Here is an 18,305-nt window from a genome sequence, read left to right as displayed (position 1 = left end):
AGTGATTTTGCCATTGTTTACCTGATTACTTCTGGTATTATATAGTCTTTCATTTTCTTAATTGTTCAAATTCACAATTTGTTCTTCCACCCTGATGAATTCAAAAGTTGGATGAAAATTCACTTCTATTCTCTTCTCATTTTTTTTTCTTCTATTCTGATTTTCTTGGCACAAGATTTTTATTTCATAGCCCAATGGAAAACAAAATTAGAAATACCCTCTGTGCTTTGTAATCTTGCAGACACTCGATTGACTGAAGATTTAAGGTGACATACAGCAAATGAAGAAATTCTTTAATTTGATTGAAGCATTGCTCAGAATATGAAGTATGTTTTCTCGATCTTAATATAGCCAAATATAGCCACCAAGTTATACAGCATGAAACAGACCCTTTGTTCCAACATGTCTGCACCGATCAGACATCCCAATCTGACCTAGTCCAGTTTCTGGCATTTGGCCCATATCCTTCTAAACCCTTCCTATTCATATACCCATTCAGATGCCTTTTAAATGTTGTAAATGTACCAGCCTCCATCACTTCTTTGTTCCATACACCCTCTGCATAAAATAAAGTTACCCCTCAACTCTTTTTTAAATTTTGCCCCTCTCACCTTCAACCTATGCCCTTTAATTTTGTAATTTTGGACCCCCCCCCATTCTAGGAAAACAACCTTTGCTATTTACCCTGTCCATGCCCCTCATGATTTTATAAACCTTTATAAGGTTACCCCTCAGCCTCTGATGCTCCAGGAAAAAAAGCTGCAGCCTATTCAGCTGCTCGCTATGGCTCAAACCCTTCAACCCTGGCAATATCCTTGTAAATCTGTTATGCACTCTCTTAAGTTTAATAACATTCTTCCTATTGAAGGGTGACCAGAATTGTACACAGTATTTTAAAAATGGCCTCACCAATGACCTTTATAACTGCAACATGACATCCCAACTCCCGTTCTCAGTGTTCTGACCAATGGAGGCAAGCATGCCAAATACCTTGTCTACCTGCAACTCCAATTTCAAGGAACTATGAACCTGCACCCCAGGTCTCTTTGTTCAACAATACTCCCTACGGCCCTAGTGTTAACCATGAAGGCCCTGCCTTGGTTTGCCTTACTAAAATTCAACACATCACACTTATCTAATTTAAATTCCATCTCCCACGCCTCAGCCCTTCGGTGCATCTGATCAAGGTACAGTTGTACTCTCAGCTAATCTGCTTCACTGTCCACCACACATCCAATTTTGGTGTCATTTGCAAACTTACTAACCATGCCTCCTATATTCACTTCCAAATAATTTATATAAATGTCCCAGCACCGATCCATGAAGCACACCACTGTTCACAGGCCTCCAGTCTGAAAAGCAGCCCTCTACCACCACCCTCTGTCTCCTATCTTCAAGCCCAATTTTGTAACCAAGTAGCTAGCTCTCCTTGGATCCCATGTGATCTAACCTTACTGACGAGTCTACTGTGTGGAACCTTGTTGAACGCATTGCTGAAGGTCATACACACGTCTACTGTTCTGCCTTCATCAACCTTATTTGTCACCTCTTCAAAAAATTCAATCAAGTTATGATATGGAGATGCCTGTGTTGGACTGGGGTGTACAAAGTTAAAAATCACACAACACCAGGTTATAGTCCAACAGGCCTACTTAGAAGCACTAGCTTTCTGAGCACTGCTCCTTCATCAGGTGGTTGTGGAGTATAAGATCTTTTATTGGGATAACCACTGTGGCAGTTTTCTGAGTCTACCAGAAAGTGTCCTCTTTTCTTTCAGTGGGGATTGGGCACTTGAGTCCTGTGGAGGAGTTTCTCAGATTCTGCTCTGAGCAAGATGACTCCAACTCCCTAGTCAGATTATCAGCTGGATTGGTGGATGAAAGCATTTTGATATGAACCGATTGGGTATATGAGTGCAGCCATAAGAAAGACAGTTGTTCTGTCTGTCCGCCACTGAACTGGCTGTACCATTATCTTTTTGGATGTGGTAAGATTGTGGTTGTGCTATCTGTTCACCCATTTGTTCATTAGCAAGCTTGATCCCAAATCCAAACGAACCGCCCTGGTTGGAAATCTGACAAGTTGCCTACTTTGTGCCATTGGTCATAGTTCCACATCTGACTATGAAACCTACACGAGGCAGAGCTCATGCTCAACAACCTGTTATGACACCCCTTTGTAGCAGGTAGAATTGAACCCAGACCTTCTGGTCTCAGAGGTAAGGACATGACCATTGTGCCCTAAGACCCTTAGAGGCTGGAGCTGAAAACCAGCGCATTAGGTTACTCATCATGCTACCATACTTAGTTAATTATTGTTTTTAGTTGACCTGTTTGGAAATGTAAGACAGTTTTACATATGACTCATCTCCATGGCCATCACATCCTACGGTGGGACAAAGACCTCTGGCCCAGATATAAGGACAGTATCAGTACACTACTCCAGATGTCAATTCCCAAAGCTAACAAAGCCATTGAGCACATCACCCAGTTTAGTCAGTTATGAAGGAAAGAGTGTGGTGTGGTGGCCAAATATGGACCTTAAATTACAACTTGGCCTGTTAGGCCTGTAGGGAAAGTGAAGAGATGACTAGGCCCTAGTGTAACAAAGCAGTCTCACCAGTTACATAAGCAGTTCTATAAAGAGGACGAATTGTACATAGTTATTGAGAGTATTATAAATTGTTATGCCTTTGTTTCCTTGTCCATAAGAGCTTTTATCCATCTATCAATTTTCTCACTCACTTCCCAAAATTTTTAAGTTCTTGTTGAGTTCAGTTTATTTTGTTCTTTTCAGAGAATAAGGTATGAAAACTCCCTTCAGATGTCATTCATGGTGTGATCTAAGTCAGGTGATGTTGTGTCCTTTGCTCATTGAAATACTACCCTTTGGGTGGGGATAGGGGGGTGGGGCTGCCTTTCTACATAATTTGGAGCTTTCAGAAATATTGATTATTGTTCTGGTTGATTGGGTGCAGAAAATGTCTGTTTTCATTACCACCGTCCGACAATGATATTGGACCAGGCAGTGAAGATAAACTGTGGCTGAACTGTTTGCGTGTGTGACAGATGTAGGCCCTGGGGGATACTAAGCCAGTATTAAGAGCCAGCATTATTAGGAATGAAAGGATGTCAAGCCTCATCAGAGAGACGTGCAATGACCCTTGACCCATACATCATCCTTAGTTCCTCAGGCCAGTTAGTGGCAACGATTAGGAATGTGCAGTGCTCCCTCCACGTCTCTGAACCAGTTATAGAGTTTTTGAATAAAATCCAATTAAATGTCATGAAAGAGAGATTTGTGTTAGATTTATTTAGTATTCAGAAATGTGATTGTGTCACCAGCAAATGAATCTTCAGTGATGAACTTGGTAAGTATTGTTTCAATTGATTCAACTCAGTATAATTTTTTCCCAAGTCCTTTGATGGATGGAACAGCCCTGTGTAGTTTGTTAACAATTGAATAGTGAAATAAATATTGATATTCTGATGGTGTTTAACAATGACACTTGTCTCTATACACTTTGTCATAGTGAGCAGCCACAAGATAGAAATGACACATTTGGTTCATTATAGAGATTGGATTGAAATAGTTTTTTAGCCTCGTGATTTCAGGCCAGGTAGCAGAAAATCATATATAATTCTTTGAGATTTATTCCTTACACATACATATTGTTGATGCAGAACCAGTTGAAAGCATATTAAGTAAGTGTAACTGCCCTTTGTACTTTGTACTTTATTTGCTGTGAAGAGTATGAAAATAATTTTTTGGTTGACTAACTGTTATGGATTTGAAGTTGGTAAAACATAACCAAACTCCAACTCTTTTATGTGGGACTTTTCAATAATTCTTGAATAATACATGAACTTCAACAGTTCAACTTGATGTTGAGCAGAGCTTAACTATCAATGAATTATGTTAAAATTGTTGTCATGGTTACAATGAGATTTATCCTCAATGAGAGCAACTGGCTGCTTGTTACCAAGGTAAGCCAGCAGGTAACCTTGCTGTGGCGATGAAACTCTGCCTGCTTCGTTCAAAAGAAGAGTTCTGTTATTCTGAGAATGGCGTGTGTCTCTGAATTATTATGAAGTAGAACTGTAGTGTTTCTGTTAACTGTTCCTCAGATTATCTGTCAGCAAAATCTTTTCAGTGTGTCGTCTTTGGACTCAGCTATGCTAGTTTCTTGTAGCTGGGTTCTCTTCCCTCTGCAATGAACAGAAATGTGGCAGATGAAACTTAATGCAGAGCATTGCAAAGTGGTTCAACTTTGGTAGAGAGAATTATAACAGAAAACTGGGAGTGAGACAGCTAGTAGTTGCTGGGCCATTTTAGTTGTCCTCGATAAGGTGTGGTGAGCTGCTTTCTTGAACCGCTGCAGTCCATGTGCTGTAGGTAAACCTACAATGCCCTTGGGGAGGGAATTCCAAGATTTTGACCAAGCAATACTGAAGCAACAGTGGTATGTTTTCAAATCAGGAGGGTGAATGGTTTGGAGGTGACCTTGAAGCTGGTGGTATTCCCATGTCTCCGCTGCCCTTGTCCTTCCAGATGGACGTGGTCATGGGTTTGGAATATGTCTTCTAAAGATCCTCTGAGAATTCTGCAGTTCATCTTGTAGCTAGTACACACTACTGCTACTGCAAGACACCTGTGATTGAGGGAGTGAATGTCTGTGGACGTGGTACCAATCATGCAGGATACTGTCCAGCTTCTTGAGTGCTGTTAGAGTTGCACCCATCCAGGGCAAGTGAGGAGTATTCCATCACACTACTGGTGTCTTGTAGATGGTGGACAGGCCTTGGGGTTCAGGAGGTGAGTTACTTGATATAACATTCCTAGCCTCTGACCTGCTCTTATAGCTAGTCTTTGTACTGCTAGTCCACTTCAGTTTGTGGTCAATGGTAACCCCCAGGATGTTGAAGGTGGAAGTAGTTAAAAAAGCATATCAGGTTCTTGGGTTCCTAAATGGAGGCAGAAAATATGAAAGCATAGATATTATTGATGAATCTTTACAAAACACTGTTCTGGCCACAACTGGAGTACTGTGTCAAGTTCTGGATATTTGTAACTTAAGAAGGTTATGAAAGCTTCAGAGACAGTACATAAAACATTTTCAGAAGTGATTGCAGGGTGATGGACTAGTTGTACTGATGGATCAGAGAGGTTGGTGGTGTTTTTTTTCTCCTAGGAGATGAGAAGGTTGAAAGGAGATTGAAGTGTTCAGAATCATGATGGATCTAGACCGTGTAGGCAGAAGCAACTTATTATTGGTGTAAGGATTGAGATTCAATTTATGATGCAAAAGAAACAATGGCGATGGGGAAAGCTTTTTTTTTCCTGTGGTAAGTGGTTTGGATGTGGAATACATTGATGGGATGGAGGGTGTGGAATACATTGTCTAATGGGATGGAGGGTGTGGACTAATGTTGCCTGATGGTGTGGTGGGTGTTGAATACATTCCTGATGGGCCTGTTTGGATATGGATCTATAGCACACTGGGTCCTCAAAAAAAACTTGAGAGCAACAATTTTTGATCCCTATAAAGAAATGCCAACATTCTTTCAGTAATGCCTGGAGTTGATAATTTGAAGTTGTTGCTAGCATTTCAACTGTAAAGGTACCAAGGGACTGGGCTGTGGAAAAGTGGTGTATCCCCAACCCCTGGGCAAGGAAAATAAGGTTAAGTACACAGGCAAAACCAGGAGATGGTGATGGCTGCAGACGCTGGAGAGTCAGACCTCCTTGGAGGAAAGAGGATTAGAAGAAATGGAGTGCCAATGAAGTTACAAATTTGCTTCTTTATTATCCATTGTTAATAAATTCACTCTGCTTCATAAACATAAACATTTTTAGAGTTGTTGAAAACTCTGTTACCTGGTACTTGGCATGGATCTTTACACTGTCCTATACATCAGTGATGAAGTTTTTAAAAAGTGAATAAGTACAATTGAAAACTCTGCCTGTCTGCTCCTTCAATGGAATGAAGTTCAGTGAATCGTTTGTCTACCAGTATCTAGATTTTGGTGGGTTACACAACTCAGCTTTTGAACAAAATGGCCAGGTATTCCAAGCTCTTCCTGCTTCTTTGTGAAGACAGGATTGAAGCCCTCTCACTTTCTGTGTTAAAAACCTGTATATTCCACACAAGTGTATAACAGCGTCTAATTCTTCTTGATGCATGCCTTAACACCAGTCATTCTTTGGTAGAAGTGAACTTGGATGCTTCTCTTTATTATCAGAAAAGGTGATTGTACTCTAGGAGAAGAATTTAAATTCACAAAGTGCCATACAGAAGAGAGAGCTCTTAAGTTTCTTCTCAAGATCACTGAAATCTTCTCAAGATTTCCTTCATTCCCTCCCCAGGCTCATTGGAAAAATTGTAAACTTGGTTAGTAAGTATGTCTCACCTCACTGAATAAATGCTACAGCATTTGTTTTTTGAAAGCATTGTCCATTTATATTTTGCATTAACCTATGATGCATTGCCCTCTTCTGGTACTTTGTGTGTCATGTAGCCCTTCAACATATAAAATTACAATACTTAGTCTAACTCCCCTGAAGGTTGAAAATATGTTTGCTTCAAAATCTGATTTCTCTTTCATTCAGGGCCATCATAGATCCACAATGATTTATGGTCTCCAACTTGAGGGCCCTTATTTCTGGTTGGTTGGTGATGAATGATGTACAGATGTGTTCAAGTTGTGCAAAAGCTCAATGGAGCATCCTGAACAGCCACTAGAGACAATGCTGGTACATCATAGAAAACATAAACCCCGCTCTGATCACTGTTTGCAAAATAATGGGAGAAACAATAGGAAACGCTGCTGCTGTCAAGTGAGAGTTTAGATCAAATGACCTACATCAACCTCCCAGTGCAGCTCTGCAGCCTATTTGATGTCATAACAGAATTATGTAGTAACTGAAATTTCACTCCAAGCCTCTATTTAGGAGTAAAATCTTTAAAATCCAATTCTGTGTTCAGCATCCTATACATTTTTTCTAGTCTGGAGAAGCTTGTTCAGTTCCCTGCCTGAAGGAACCCCACTTAACTTCAACAGAAATACCTCGGACAACTGTGCCTTGGCAGCAGCTGACCCAAGCTTTTAGACCATCCCTCAGCACGTAGTTCTGGACCTTGGAATGTGCCAGTCTGTGACACGCAGTTGAGCTTGACTCTTTACTCTGCCTGACCTGCTGCGCTTTTCCAGCAACACATTTTCAGCTCTTTACTCTGGAAGACCAACAAATTTCAGAGCGTCTTTCACTGCGTTGATGGTCCTCCAGGCACAGTCAATGTTTGTCTCGGTGTGTGTCCCAGGATCAGACCTTAGAGCACAGAGTCCTGCATCACGGAGCTGCTGGGGACGAATCTCAACAAAAACCACTGCATCTTTCTCCAGACTGGCTTTGCAAAGGCATAGTTCAGCAGGGGATGTGTGACAGTCTCTAACCTCGGGAAGCCACTTCGAGGGCAGCGTGCGGTGGCACATCGTGACTGGGCATACATGAAGAATCTCACAGGCACGGCCCTTCTCAACATCAGCCAAGAGATATCCTGATGTTTGTTGGAAAGTACTGGTGATTGGACATTCTGCTGCCAAATGACTATGACAGTCTGCTTAGGCAACAACCTGACAGAATCCACCCTCTTCTTTTCCCACAGTGTCTCAAGGATGCTACGTGCTGACCACTTCCTGATAGAATTGTTGTCAAAAGGTGATTCTCTTTGAAAATTTGTCCACGAAGGACAGGTAGTACAGGACTGTCCAACTACTTGGAACATACCATGGCAATGAGGCCAGTCCCATCCTTTGCAACATCAGGGATAGACAGAACCGCAGAGTGAAGTGACACTTGGTGTTTGCGTACCGAGGATCTACACACCGTTTGATGCAGCTACACACTAAGATGGCCATCAGAATGAGGGTGGAGTTGGGTACATTCTTTCCCCCCTTCTCCTTTATCCAGAGCTTTGTACTTGGTGTTTTGGTGTTCCCATGGCTATGGTCCATCTTAGACTATCAGATGAAGTGGATGAAGACTGTGGTGACTGCAATGGTGCAGGTTCCAGGAATGGGCCAGACCTGCGCCATATAAAACAGCACCACATACTTCGCACCTAATATCAGGTTTTTATCCGCAGTGGAGAAGGAGCAGTGATCTGCATTCAGCAGGGATTTTGGTCATCAATTTCTGATTTCCTCCCCCTCCCACTTATGGATGAGGGTGATGATACCTTTCCACGTACTACCTGCAAGAAGCAGACCATCATACACCTCCAGCAGGTCCTGACCAATCAAATCCCATGGAGTGGAATACAAGTTGGTCAGTAAGCCATTGCATCTGGGAGTTTTACTCTTTTCTAGAGACTTGAGGGTGTTGGTCAGCTCATTCAGAGATAATGGTTGGTCCAGCGTCCCTCCCCATGCTGTTGTCTTAAGATTTCAATGATACAGGACAGGAATGACTGGGAGGCCACGCTCTCTGTGGGCTTTGTGTCATACAGTCTGGCATACAGTGTGTTAATCTGATCCCTACACTAATCATCTAACCATAGAGACCAACTATGCAAATATAACCTTTGATTATATTTGGAGTAATACTTCTCCCTTGTGGCTAAGACTGACTAGAGCTGGAGTTGGGGGTTGAGGGGTCCTCGTAATCCATTTATCAAACTGCAGGTTTAAGTGCACTGGTAATCCTATATCTTGTGGAACTTGGTGGGTTTATTCTGTATTAGTGAAGCATAAGTGTTCTCGATTTTTTTATTTTAACCCATGAAAGTAAGCGTGAGAGCCATCAATCTGGTCTGCTTGTATAGAAAGGAGGAACATTTCAAGGTAATCTCAGCACATGATACAATCTTTAAATCTCGACTGATTTTCTTTTGTCTGCATGGATTAGTTTGATTGTTTATTTGGGAATTTTCACGTAGACTTTGTGCTCCCATGTAGAGCAGACATTCCTTTTGAATGCTAGTATGCCGACTTCCATTATCCAGAGTTACGGATTTGTCAGTCTTTATGTGCATTATAAATATGTCAAATTGATTTCTGTTTTGAGGATAAAGTATTACACCAATGGGCCACAAATAAGTGATCAATATAGCGCAGAACAGGCCCTTCAGCCCTCTATGTAAAATTAAAGGTTACAATCACTGGGCTGAGCAAAACAAAATCAGTAAACTTTACCAATCAATCTATAGATTGCTTGTTTGTTTCTATGAGCAGTATTTAGATACCGTGATGTGTGAAGTCAAGAGGCCCTGACATGTTTCTCTCAACTATTTCTCTTCATTGCATTGCAAACCTCCCATTATAGCATTGTGTGTCACCATAAACCCTACACCAGAGGAGCTCCTGCCACTATCCTGAATAACTCTGTAAGGCAGGGACAATGTGTCAGTGGACCACCATCCATTGTTGCCTTTTCATTGACTTATTATGTACAGCAGTTGCATTACAGCTGGCAGATTGCAAATGCCTCTGGCTAAATTAAGAATTAGCTCGTCTGCCTTTTGATGGCATTTCCTCAATCCATCAAGATTCTCACCCTCAGGGACTGGCACTCATCTGCCCAAAGTGATGTGCACTTTCTGGAGGAAGGCCAGTACTTTAATACTATTTAGCATCAGTTAACTCATTGTAGGTGGTGCCATCTACTATCAGGTTTTTAATACTTGACCTGTCACCAGTCTTGTCCACTGTACCCTATCTAACAACCTTTCTCTGTTTGGATAAAGACTGCTGAATCCTGTTTCTCTTATCTGATTACTTTTCACACCCTGTGCCTAAGATTGTGTCTTGCTTCATCATTCTCTCCTCCAGTTAATCTTCATCTGTCTAAAACAGCTTATCTCAGCTTTACAGACAAGTCTGAGATCTCGTATTAAGTCAGTTTAAATGTGAATTGAAATGTTTCTTTCTCGACTTCTGCTACACAACATTTTCTTCCTAGAAACCAATGAAAGCACAATACATTTTCTGAAAATATGATTATCGCTTTTGTGTCCCAATGCATCTCTAATAGTGCCATATTTCAACAAGTTTAAATATTTATAACAAAAATCTCAATTTCTGAGGGGGAGATTTGTCAGAAAAAGACTGCTTTCTCAATCAGCGTTTATTTAAAATTGTGTATATCACTTTAAATATTTAGTTTCCACTGAGCAGCAGAACTTCCGAGTTATGGTGCAAAGCAGCCTGGAATATTTAATCTCCAATGGATATCATTCATATCTTGCTTTATATGGTGCCTGGCATCAGTGAAATAATAATTACTCCCATTGCAGATGGTGTAAGGAAATAGTTTTTGTTTGCAACAAAGAGTCATAATTTTGATGATTTTTGGATGGAATTTTGAGATTTTGTCCCGCAGCTCCACTTACAATCATAAAATCATTTAGAGATCGACAATCCTTCCAATTCATATACCCATCCAGATGCCTTTTAAATGTTGTAATCGTACCAGCCTCCACCACTTCCTCTGACAGCTCATTCCATACACGTACCACCCTCTGCATGAGAACGTTGCCCCTTGGGTCCCTTTTATATCTTTCCCCTCTCACCTTCAACCTATGCCCTCTAGTTTTGGACTCCCCTACTCTGGGGGAAAATAAACTTAGACATTCTTGATGAAGGGGTTTTACCAAAAATGTCAATTTTATCCTGCTCCTCAGATGCTGCCTGACCTGCTGTGCTTTTCCAGCAGCACTTTCTCGACTCTAATTTCCAGCATCTGCAGTCCTCACTTTCGCCCCAGGAAAAAGACCTTGCCTATTTATCCTATTCATGCCTCCATAAGGTCACCCCTCAGCGTCCAATGCTCCAGGGAATATAACCCCAGCCTATTCAGCTATGAAAACATTTTTTTACACTGGCTTGAAAAGGCTTTACGTCCAGAGTCATGTAGTGATAGAATGAAAGAGGATGAGCACAAACCAGCTTAGATCCTTCCTTAACATAAAGTAGCGACAAGACTAGACATGGACATGGGCAACACCCAGTGTTGTCAGTTCTACATATAGTCCTCATATTTAGTTTCAATGACTGCAGCACCTGAATATTAGATCTGTCATACAATGCCAGGCAGCATGCTGACCTTTGGCATCACTGCATTGCAAACCAGCCATCTGGTGTCCTTCCCCACTTCCAATTTCACCAGCCGTACTTCTATTAGAGAAAACATGTAACTTTAAGTATTTCAAGACAGGTTTATGCAGCTGATGTCATTACCTTGTGAAGTTTCTGTTTTGAATTCTGTGAGATAATGAGCAGATGGCAGTAGGAAGTGGAATAGGTCATTCAGTGCTTGAGCCTGTTCAGTGAGATCACAGTGGATCTGTATTTGAACTCTACAGATTTGACTTGGTTCTGCAAATCATAATGACTTTGCCCAACAAAAACCTATGAAATTTTATTTGGTTTTTCAATTGATCCCCAACTTCAGCAGCTTCTTGGAGAAGGGAGTTCCTGACTTCCATCTGAAGAAGTTCTTTCTGACAATGTCCTTGCAGGAAATTATTCTAATTTTATGTTTGTAACACCGTTCCCAACCCTTCTTCTGAATTCCCCACCAAAGGAACCTTTCTGTCTGTTGACTACATCAACTCATTAGATCATCTCAAATTCCTCAATTACACCATTGATTGATATTCAAGGGGTACAAACCTATTCCCCACTGTTTGTTGTGATGATTTAACCATGCTAAGCCACCTCTTTTAAGACACTTGGATGATGTCCATAAGGACTCAGAGACTTATCGACCTCCAGCTTCACTAGTTTGTACCTAGACATTAAAATTTCACCCATGTTTAACTTTTCCTTCAACCTCTTGACTTACAGTTATTACTGGGAGCTTTTAGTATCCTGTACTGAGAAGACAAGTGAACTATTTGTTTATTTCATCTGACATTTCACTATTACCTGCTCTTGACTCCCCGCTCTAGTCCTTTTAGAGGACCAATGCTCACTTTACTTACTGCGTTCATTTTTAGAAACTTATACAAATTCTCTCCTCAGATCAGAGGTCAGCTAGCTCTGTTAGGACTATGGTGACTTTCTATTCCTATTGTTTTTTCTTCCTGGTTAACTTTGTTATTGATTAATGGATGGCATGGGGTGTTTGTGAAAGGATGAGGGTGACTGAGGGTTTTGAGCTCTGGTTAATGTTTATTCTTTCTTTTCATGAAACATCAGTAACTCACAGTAGCCTTCCATCCAGCACACCATTCTCTAATTTTGGTCCACATCCCTTCCAGCCGAAATCCGACACATTCAGTCAGGGTCAGGGTTGTGAAGCCAGGAATTCTGACTCTGTGAATCTGACTCATGGAGAAAAATCCAGGCATCTATGTTATCACAAAATTTGGTAGTGCTGTTCTGGTGGAAAAAATACTTCTTTGATAATGGCACAGAGATAGCTTTGTTGTACATTTAGCTTTATTTGTGAATTGCTCTCAAATGTTCCAGTAATGGTTTTGTAAATCCTCTCTCTGTTCTTTGTCCTGTACCTTTTGCGCCTACATGTGTATTTATTCATCAGCGAATTATTTGTGATTTTACTACCTCTCACTCTCTGTAAAAGTTGAGTGGATGGATTTGATGTTGCTGAGCAAAGGAAGAGATGGGACTAGAATCCAAGAGTCATAGAGATATACAGCATGGAGACAGACCCTTCAGTCCAACCCGTCCATGCTGACCAGATATCCTAATCTAGTCCCACCTGCCAGCACCCGGCCCATATCTCTCCAAACGCTTCCTATCCATATACCCATCCAAATGCCTCTTAAATGTTGCAATTGTACTAGCCTCCACCACATCCTCTGGCAACTCATTCCATACACGTACCACCCTCTGTGTGAAAAGGTTGCTCCGTAGATTCCTTTTATATCTTTCTCCTCTCACCCTAAACCTATGCCCTCTAGTTCTGGACTCCCCAGGGAAAAGACTTTGCCTATTTACCCTATCCATGCCCCTCATAGTTTTGTAAACCTCTATAAGGTCACCCCTCAGCCTCTGACGCTCCAGAGAAAACAGCCCCAGCCTATTCAGCTTCTCCCTATAGCTCAAATCCTCCAACCCTGGCAACATTCTAGTAAATATTTTCTGGATCCTTTCAAGTTTCACAACATCTTTCCGATAGGAAGGAGACCAGAACTGCGCGCAATATTCCAACAGTGGCCTAACCAATATCAATGTCCTGCACAGCCGCAACATGATGTCCCAATTCCTGTACTCAATACTCTGACCAATAAAGGAGAGCATACCAAACGCCATCTTCATTATCCTATCTACCTGTGACTCCACTTTCAAGAAGCTATGAACTTGCACTCCAAGGTCTCTTTGTTCAGCAACACTCCCTAGGACCTTACCATTAAGTGTATAAGTCCTGCTGAGATTTGCTTTCCTAAGATTTCATTATATATTCTGAGGGAGATTTTTCAACCAAAGATGTGGAGGTCAGGTGAATTAGCCATGCTAAATTGCCCACAGTGTTAGGTGCATTAGTCAGAGGTCAATATAGGGGAGGGAAATGTGTTTGGGTGGGTTTCTCTTCAGCGGGGTAGTGTGGACTTATTGGGCCGAAGGTCCTGTTTCCACACACTGTAGAGAATCTAATCTAATAGTTAAATCGCTATCTTTGTAATAGTTACAACTTTGTAATAGTTAACTTAGAAAATCTATACATACAAGATGATAGGAAAAATAAAAGCATTTTCTGAAAGTTGCTGCACAAAGCAACGCGTGGATAGAGCCTGCCTGATCCTTTTGGACATTGACCTAACAATGATAAGGACTTTGTTGTAGACAATGGACCATAATTTACTGTGGCAAGGCATCCAGTGGAATCTGCTGTTAGTTAGACTTGCCCTTGCGTGTTTGGGCTTTTAAGATTTTTTTTTCATATAGAGCTGCCAATAAAACGAATGGAAAATGTCACATCGAGGGAAACATTGTTTCTGGGGCAGAGTGACCATGGCAAGCAACTCTCTGTAATCCTATCAAAATAAAAGATTGTGAAGTTAACACTGTGAGGGCTGAGAAACAGATGGTGAATTCAAAGTCAAATTAGATATAATAAGTGAAATAAAGAAATTGTAGAAACAATTAGATTAGGAGGGGGAAAATGACAGAAAGGAAGTGATAACGTTATCATATAAAATGTTATAGTACAGAAGAGGTCATTTGGCCCATCATGCCTGTACTGAAAGAGCCTCCCAGCTAGTCTCACTCTACAGCCCTATCTTGTAACTCTCTTAATTTATCCCTTTCAAATATATGTCCAGCTCTCTTTTGAAACTTCCTATGGAATCCACCTCCACCACTCTCCCATGCAGCACAATCTAAATCCTAACAACTGTCTGAGTAAAGGAGTTTCTCCTCCTCTCACTTCCAGCTCTCTTGCTGACAATCTTGAAATTGTAACTTGTAGCTACTGACAAAACAACTGATGGATACAGAATAACCTTTTTACTCTGTCAAAATGGTTAATAATTTGAACACCTCAGTAATGTCACCTCTTAATTTTCTCTGCTCCAAGGAGAATAAGCCCAATTTGTCTAATCATCCCTTGTATCTAAAATCGCTCATTCCCGGTATCAATCTCGTTAATCTCCTTTGTACTCTCTCCAGGGCTTAAACATCCTGCCTTAAATAGGGTGCCCAGAACTGAACACAATACTCCAAATGTGGTTTAACCAATGATTTGTTGAGATGCATTATCACTTCCTTGCTTTTATACTCTACGCTTCTCTTTATAAACCCAAGATTTTATAAGTCTTGTTAACAACTGTTTCAGCTTGCTGGACCAGGTTCACAGAGTCATGTGCGTGAACCCCAATGTCTGTCTGCTTATTTATTCCTAATGATGTGGAAGTGCCAAAGATGGATTGGGATGGACAAAGTCAGGAGTCATATGACACCAGGTTATCGTCCAACCTGATGAAGGAGCAGTGCTCCGAAAACTTGTGATTTCAAATAAACCTGTTGGACTATAACCTGGTGTCATGTGACTTCTGATCCTGTGTTCCCTCAAGGTTGCACCATTTTGCCTGGATCATCTTCCCATGTTTCTGTCACCAAAATGTATTACCGCACTTTTCTCTGGTTTGAAATTCCATTTGCTAACTTATCAATGTCCCTCTGAAGTAACTCAGCGTCATCTTCACAATTCACTATCCTCGTTAGCTTAGTATCGTCTGCACACTTAGAGATTTTGCCCTTAACACCCATCTCCAAATCATTTGTATAAATCAGAAAAAGCAGTTCCTGAGGAACACCACTTTCAACTTGTCTCCAGTCTGAGAAATATCCATTTATACCTACATACTGTTTCCTGTTTTAGCCAACTTCTTATCCATGATGCTAAGAACCCATCAATCTCAAACATTTCCAATTTGCTAACCAATATGCATATCACATGAATATAAACATCCACTACACCACCCTCATCCACTACCTATATCATCTCATCAAATAACTTATTTAAATTTGTCAAACATGACCTGACTTTGCCTAAACCACATTTCTCATATTAACTTATTTTTTGTCTCAGTGTATATTTACATTATCCTGCATTATGGCCTCCATCAGTTTTCCCACTATTGAATTCAAGCTGACAGATCTGTAGCTTCCTGAGTTATCCTTTAGCCCTTTCTTAACCAATGTAAACCATTTGCAATCCTCCATACTCTGGGACTAATCCTGTGTTCAGAGACGCCTAAAAAATTTCTGTCAACAGCTCCACAATTTACTCCCTTAACACTCTCTCTCATCAATCTAGGATGCATCCCATCCCCCCTGCATAGAGTATAAAAGTAAGGAAGTAATAATGCACCTCAACAAATCATTCTACCTGGAATGCTGCCAGCATTTTTAGAATAGAATCCCGACCATATGAAAGCAGACCATTCAGCCCATCGTGTCCACTTTGACCCTCCCACCATACTGTATTCCCCCATGGCTAACCCACCCATCACTATGGGCAATTTAGCATTGCCAATCTACCTAACCTGTACACCTTTGGACTATGGGAGGAGATTGTAGCACCCAAAGGAAACCAACACAGACATTGAGAACAAGTACAAATTCCACAGAGACAGTTGCCCAAGGCTGGAATCAAACCCAAATCCCTGGCACTATGAAGCAGCAGTGCTCACCACTGAGCCATCACACCACCTAGTTTTAGCACCAATCCTTTATCTATCACAATACTGCTCAGTTGCTCAATACCTACATTGTCAACTGGGCCATTTATCACTATCTTCTAATTTGGTAACAACAGAAGCAAATTATTCATTTAATACCTCTGCCAATCACTTGGCTTCAGTGAGCAGTTTACCCTGCTTCTTCCTTACAGACGCCACTCTATCCTCTGCTAATTTTTATGATTAGTAGATTTATAGGACATTTTACTATTTGTTTTAGTGCAGCTTGCCATCCTTTTCTCAGTCTTACTCTTGTTCTTGTGTCACCATAGTCTCACCAGACCATAGGGGCTGTTCTCTCATTAGAGAGAAGCAACTGGTGGTGATTTAAACTGAGAGCTACCTGACCTCAGGCAAGGGAAGAGGTTGAGAAGGAGACTCCTTCATGATAACCTCAAACCAGTGATGAGAATTGAACTCATGCTGTTGGCATCACACTGCTCTATAAATCAACAATCCAGCTAACTGAGCTAAACCAATTCACAGTCTTCCCCTTAGCCTTCCTTATTCCAGCCTTAGCCTCTCTCCTGCATTTGAGATAATGTTTCTGATTTCTATTCTTTTTTCCCAGTCTACCTTAGAGTAATTTAAATCACCAACTATTGAAAACTTATTTGTCCTGTAGATTTCCATAATCTGAGACAAGTGTTGTCTTCCATTTCTTCCCCACCATTTGGAGGCCTATAATAAATACCTAATAAGGTCCCTGCTCCCTTCCTGTTCCTTCCCTCTAGCCATACAGATTCAAATTCAGGAACTGCATTTCATACGGGGGGTTATGATACTGTTTTTGAACAGGACTGAAACATTTCACTTTTGTCCCCCCACTAATGTAATATTACTAAAATCTCCACCAATTAAAATCTGAAGGAATGAGACTTTTCCTTTTATTCATTCATGGGATGTGGGCACCACTGGCCAGCCTGACATTTATTACCTTTTCTTTTGAGAAGGTGGTGTGAGTCGCTACTTGGTCCACTGCAATCCATCTGCTATGGAGTCACTCAGGTAGCTATTGGGAAGGGATCCCAGAATAGTGACCCAGCGACAGTGAGTTCCAAGACTGGGTGGTGTGTTGCGTGGTGGGGAGCTTCCAGTGGTTGTTCCCGAGCATCGACTGACCTTGTGCAGCATTCCAAATGGCTTTTCACAGAACTATCTCGACAGACTAACTTCTGAACTTTTTCCTATTTTCGTATGAAACTATTTACTTGGGATTTCTCTCTCTCACAGACAATCATAACCCACTCCGTCCCCCCACTCACGCACACTGCACGCGCACATACACATATACACACACACATACACCACATGCATACATACACATTTAACTTTGTGGGGTGATTTCAGAATTACATTTTTAATTTGCTCAAAAACTGCATGAATCCATGTAAGATTCTGTAAATCCATTTTTTAGATTAGAATCAGTCTGACCATTGTGGCACAGACAGCCTCACACAGGGCGCCTCACACCTTTAATACATTATCTGGGCTGACATGACACCGATTGTTAAAGTTCACTTGAGAATGTAACTTTTAAAAACATTTTGTGATTTACACATGAAAGAACTGAAACCAACATGGTCATTCTAAAAGATGAGAGACTTAAACAATCCAGGTGTTTTTCAATACAGAGGAACCTTGATTATCCGAATACCAATTATCCGAAAATTGGATTATCCAAAGGAGATCTCGAGGTGCCGATTTAAAAAAGACATTACATCAGAGACTTGTTTCCAATGCTGATCAAGTCTTTTGTTTACAGTGATTAAACAGGCACTGTCTTCAAATGACTAACCTCCCATCCTTTCTCTCCATCTCCCCACACTTTCCCTGGAATTCTACATGGGTGTACCCGAATCCCTCCCCGGATAATCTCTGTAACATTGTCCTGGCAGGGCAGAGGTGGTGTGTGTGTGTGTGTGTCCAGTCCGGCTGCCCCGGAGAGGGTGCGCACAGAAGTGGGGGAGGGGGCGGTGTTGGATGGAGTTAGGGGGCGGGCGTGTGGGAGGATGGTGTTGGCGATGTGTTGGATGGGGTTGGGGCAGGCAGTGTTGTACATGGTTGGGGGTGGGGGCGGTGTTAGTTGGATTTG

At 41.3% G+C, this 18,305-nt stretch overlaps 1 protein-coding gene across 8 annotated transcripts in view; it reads left to right on the top strand.

The window, feature by feature from the left end:
* Positions 1-18,305, top strand: part of akna (AT-hook transcription factor) — a 194,525-nt gene that overhangs the window by 9,449 nt on the left and 166,771 nt on the right. The window contains exon 1 of one of the 8 annotated variants that reach the window (XM_043720007.1): positions 3,227-3,370. The exons of the other annotated variants lie outside the window; for them this stretch is intronic. The gene's annotated coding sequence lies outside the window, so the exon portion shown is untranslated. Of the gene's footprint in view, positions 1-3,226; positions 3,371-18,305 lie in introns of those variants that run through there. 8 annotated transcript variants of the gene reach the window in all.

Source organism: Chiloscyllium plagiosum, chromosome 30 (genome assembly GCF_004010195.1).
Source record: "Chiloscyllium plagiosum isolate BGI_BamShark_2017 chromosome 30, ASM401019v2, whole genome shotgun sequence".
Lineage (NCBI taxonomy): Eukaryota > Metazoa > Chordata > Chondrichthyes > Orectolobiformes > Hemiscylliidae > Chiloscyllium > Chiloscyllium plagiosum.
This window is presented reverse-complemented; position numbering and strand designations above follow the sequence as displayed.